This window comes from Perca flavescens, chromosome 12 (assembly GCF_004354835.1).
Source record: "Perca flavescens isolate YP-PL-M2 chromosome 12, PFLA_1.0, whole genome shotgun sequence".
Lineage (NCBI taxonomy): Eukaryota > Metazoa > Chordata > Actinopteri > Perciformes > Percidae > Perca > Perca flavescens.
Genome location: NC_041342.1, coordinates 18,363,661 through 18,369,437, shown reverse-complemented (window position 1 = coordinate 18,369,437; position 5,777 = coordinate 18,363,661).

Sequence of the window (5,777 nt, the reverse complement as noted above, 5' to 3'; positions counted from 1 at the left end):
TAAGGTGAGCACAAAGAAGACCTTTTGGCTTATTTTTATTGTCCCATATTAATTTAGCCTGGTTTAATGTATTACAAATATTTGTCACCCGATATCTTCTCATTACAAAATTTTTAGTCTTTTTAATAACTTGGCCGGAGTTTGGTGCAGTCAGAGTTTGAGGTACAAACCCATTTTGGATCCCTGGTACTGTTTCCAATTCAGCTGTCGTGTTTTTTCAGCCAATGTCACGTGACCATCGATGCACGCTGTAGTTGTTTGTAGCCTCCTAGCTGCTACGCTAGCAGCAGCAGCCCCTAAGGCCACCGTGCTAGACGCGCTGAGGGCCACCGTGGACTGCATCCCAGCTGCCAATACCTCTCCTCCTCCCTCCGCGATCCCGACTCCACCACAGCCCGAGGACCCCCCAGGCACACAGTCCGATGTGCCCACGGCAGTCCCCTTGGGACCTCCGGTGCGCGTCAACGGGTGCAGCGTCCCGCGTGCTGGAACGTCGGCCTCCACCGTGCCGACCACAGCCAACGGACCCACGCTCGCCGCCACTCCAGTGGAGCCACCCGAGGCCATCAACGGCACAAACACCCCGACCTCCAGGTCCACAGGGGGGCTGAGCCAGTACCGTAGTGGCCAAAGTAGCTGCTGGTGGCCAACGTAATGGTAACCCGGGGTTCACGTTCCGCCGGTCTTTTGAGGGGTCCCGGACATTGGTCTATGTCCCGGGATAAGAGTAGGCAGATGGCGATTATAAGAGTGCGGCTTTGAGGAATTTGTAGACTGCGTACACTGCTTGTCCTGCTTTTAATTGAGCATTAGTAAAGAGATGGAAAAACAAAAGCCGCAGCATGTCTCCCAAATCCAAAATGTTTATTGTTGTTCAAAGTTTTGTGTGGAACTTGTAAAATTGCTCCCGGATATTTTTTGCACTGTAGTACTTGCATTGTGATGAAAAACAAGCAGTGTCATTGAGTCTATATCTTAAATTGTCCAAAAATAGCACAAAACAAGGAGCGCAATGACAACTCCCGTCATACCTGCTGCCGCCGCCATACTGTTAAAGCAACACTATGTAACTTGTTGGTTCAAACAAGAGGGGATTTGGCTTTTTATGTGTTTTTGGACAGCTCGCTCAAAGCACTTCATGACTATGGGTGTCAAGGCAATTGGGCGATAGTCATTCAGGGAGGTTATTGCTGTTTGTTTTGGAAGAGGAATGATTTGTGTGACATTGAGACATGTTGGAACAATAGCCTGCTCCAAAAAGATGTTGAACAGTGTGGTGAGCACCTCAGCTAGCTCGCCTGCGCAGTGTTTCAAAACACACCCAGGTACACCACCAGGACCAGTGGCTTTGGTGGGGTTGATATGGGAGAGGGCTCGCCTAACCTCATGGGTGCTCAGCACTGGTGACTCTGGCGAGGCTTCTTGCTGTGGCAGTTTAATTGTGGGTTGGTCAGTTTGTCTGTCAAATACAGAGAAAAATACAGAGAGAGTTGTGTGGAGCTGATAGTCTTAATTAGCTTTGTAGCAACTAATTTGGCAATGGCTTGAATGTAACGGACGTTTATTAATATCAGTTACGCACTGAAGCTTTAATTCTTAATAAATACTTTGTAAAGCATCTATAAACATTAATTAGCTAGCTATTATCAATGCACAAATATCAAATAATCACCTCTTTTATAGATCAAAGAAAAGATTTAATGGGGCCAAATTAATGTTACTTGATGCTTGATAAAACACTTATTAATCATTAAAGAAATTACAAGCATTAGTTGTAACTTTATAATAACATCCAAATAATGTTTATACATGGTTTACAGAAAGTATTAACCACTGACAAAGACATTTTAATTTATAAACTATTTTATATTACTCTAAACTATTGATAAAATAACAAATTGTGACAGTACCAATAGGCTAGTTAGTAAACATTAAAACCGTTTTACAGTAAAATAACAAATAACTAGGTCAGGCACCGAATTCAATACTTTTTAGGCACTGACCGAACTGCCTCTAAAGTATGGTGTATCGAAAAATGCCTCATCATTCAATACCCAATTTTAATACCTAAGGAGTAAATCTCATCAGAGTCAGTGAGCCAATCAGCATGCATCATGCTTCTACCAAGATCTAATAATGTTTGTGATTGGCTGTCTAACGTTACACGTCGTAGAGGTATGCAGAAAAAAACTCTACGTTACGCACAGAGACGGGGCTCACGTAATAGGAGCTGGAAAATAAATAAAATGTTTTGCTGTAATGTTGTAATTTCTTATTGAGTTATAAAGTTAGTATCGAAAAAAGAATCGTTTAGGAACCTGTATCAAAGTCACAGCATTGGTATCGGTACAAAATATTTTTTAACGATACCCAGCCCTACCATTAACTACAGTGTAATTAACTATCAATTTGCCATTTATTTAGGGGTGCACGATATTGAAAAAAATTTGATATTGCGATAGCGATAATGAATATTTCGATATCGATATTAATTTAGATATTTTTAAACATATGTAAAATTAACAAAGTTATGGGAAAACGCATCAAAAATAGATTTCATATTTCCCAGTGCTAAAACGATACATTTAAAATGTTGCCTGAACTGAAAGAATTATACATATATTTAAAATGTAATGATTTATTAAAAATGTAATAACAACAACATATAACAATATCTTATTTCACCAGTAAATTCCTGTTAACGACACACAAAAAAAACACTGGCTGGAAAAAGGGTATTTTACAATTACTTTGAATGCAGCACAAGGCTGGCGAGGCCAAACCTTATATATATATATATATATATATATATATATATATATATATATATATATATATATGTCAATGGGCCAAACACTGTATGGGAAAGCGTATTTTACAATTTCTTTGAATGCAACACGAGGCTGGCGAGGTTCAGTCTGTGCTGTTTTTCAGACAACGGCAGCTACAGTCTGGTGTTACAGTTCTCTCAAGTGAAATAAAGACACACTCTTCACCGTTTAGCTGTCAGCATTTTAACCTCATTTTTACTCAGTTGAAATGCTCGGTTAGCTGCTAGCTAACAGTAGGCTAACGTTACCTGCTGTCAGGTGTAGCGCTAACTAGCTAACGCTAATGCCAAGTGTTTCTTAACTAGCCTCCCATGCGGCGATGTTTCAGTTGAGTTCCCCTTAACGTCCGTTTTCGGATCATCAGAGAGAAGCGCAGGCATTTAAGTGGCACCTAAATGAGGCGCTCCACGCAGCTGATATTTGTTTATACTTCTCCGCTGGTGTGTGCGTCGAGCCAGCCGGTGTGTGTGTGGTAGAGCAAGGAAGAAGTGAGAGAGTGAAGGCGTTTTTCTTCGGAGTGAGTAGCGACTCTAACGTTATAGTGAGAGAACCAAAGTGTCTCCCCTGTTCTTTCTGAACACGGTGGGAAATCTGGAGCAAGAGAAGTTAACCCTCTCCTTTATTTCATGTTGTTTATGGAGAAGGAGAACCAGGAAATGAGTCGGGGAATTGCAACGCTACCAAGTGATGTGTATTTTTCGAGAGGTGCATCAAAGAGTGTAGACGTAACAAGAGGCTAAACTCAAAAGAACGTTGTGCTGCCGCTTGCAAATGAAGAGTCTATTGAGTGCAGCTCCGCCATTTTGGACTGAATGCAACACAATGTTCTATTGAGTTTCTCCTCTTTTTGCTTCTATAATCTTTGGTTACATGTCGGGCGGGATGCAACGTAAACAAAATATCGCGTAATTATCGCGAGACTTCCGGTATAATATCGCGCAACGTGATATTGCGATAACGATATTGAGTCGATATATTGTGCACCCCTACATTTATTAATGATGATTATGATGATTATAAAGTGTTTCCAAATCAATAAATGTAACTTAAAGGAACACGCCGACTTATTGGGACTTTAGCTTATTCACCGTAACCCCCAGAGTAAGACAAGTCGATACATACCCTTCTCATCTCCGTGCGTGCTGTAACGCTGTCTGACGGCTCCAGTATTAGCTTAGCCTAGCACAGATCCTGCAGGTGAATGGTTCCAGTAATCCTACTGCTCCAAATTGTGACAAAAGTGACAAAATAACGCCAACATGTTCCTATTTACATGTTGTGATTTGTAGAGTCACAGCGTGTACAAAAAACAATGTAACATGAGACACAGCCATCTTCTAACCATAAATAAGCCGGGAAATATATTCTCAGACAGGCTTGCTGCGAGCATATCACTCCGCCAAAGTACTATATTCTTCCGCCTAAGAATATAGTTCCTGGTTCGTTTAGGGATAGAAGGGGGTTGTGTCTCATGTTACATTGTTTTTTGTACACGCTGTGACTCTACAAATCACAACATGTAGATAGGAACATGTTGGCGTTATTTAGTCACTTATTTGGAGCAGTAGGATTGCTGGAACCATTCACCTGCACTTTCTGTGCTGGCCTGATGCCGCTGGAGCCGTCAGACAGCCTTACAGCATGCACGGAGATGAGAAGGGTATGTATCGACTTATCTAACTCTGGGGGTTACGGTGAATAAGCTAAATTCCCAATAAGTCGGCGTGTTCCCTTAAATGGAATTCACTCTCAGCTCTTCTGCTTCACAATTGACGTGCAACATTTCCCGTGGCTGCACTAAAGTTGCATGTTTTCATGAAAGGCGGACTACCAAGTAATAACACTAACATAAGTTAAATTGATATTAGAATAATTTAATGTATCATCCACCTTTAATTAAAACCTTTCATAATCAAACACATTTTTCTGGATGCAGGAATTCTATTCAGTAATATCAGCTTTATTATTTAGGTATGTAACATTCAATCCTTTATGTTTTCCTTCAATTACACACTATAGACTTCACAACTAATGTCCATCACAACTAATGATCACAATTAAAGAACTAAAGCGTTCCTCAAGACTCCAAGTATGTATGTATGTATGTATGTATCTATCTATCTATGTGTATGTATATATATATATACAGTACAGGCCAAAAGTTTGGACACACCTCATTCAATGCGTTTTCTTTATTTTCATGACTATTTACATTGTAGATTCTCACTGAAGGCATCACAACTATGAATGAACACATATGGAATTATGTACTTAACAAAAAAGTGTGAAATAACTGAAAACATGTCTTATATTTTAGATTCTCAAAGTAGCCACCCTTTGCTTTTTTGATAGCGCTGCAAACCCTTGGTGTTCTCTCAATGAGCTTCATGAGGTAGTCACCTGAAATGGTTTTAACTTCACAGGTGTGCTTTGTCAGGGTTAATTAGTGGAATTTTTTCCCTTATTAATGGGGCTGGGACCATCAGTTGTGTTGTGCAGAAGTCAGGTTGATACACAGCCGACAGCCCTATTGGGACAACTGTTAGAATTCATATTATGGCAAGAACCAATCAGCTAAGTAAAGAGAAACGAGTGGCTATCAATACTTTAACAAATGAAGGTAAGTTAGTCTGGAAAATTGCAAAAACTTTGAATGTGTCCCCAAGTGCAGTTGCAAAAACCATCATGCGCTACAACGACACTGGCTCACATGAGGACCGCCCCAGGAAAGGAAGACCAAGAGTCACCTCTGCTGCTGAGGATAAGTTAATCTGAGTCACCAGCCTCAGAAATCACAAGTTAACAGCAGCTCAGATTAGAGACCAGATGAATGCCACACAGAGTTCTAGCAGCAGACATCGCTAGAACAACTGTTAAGAGGAGACTGCGCGAATCAGGCCTTCATGGTCAAATAGCTGCTAGGAAACCACTGCTAAGGAGAGTCAA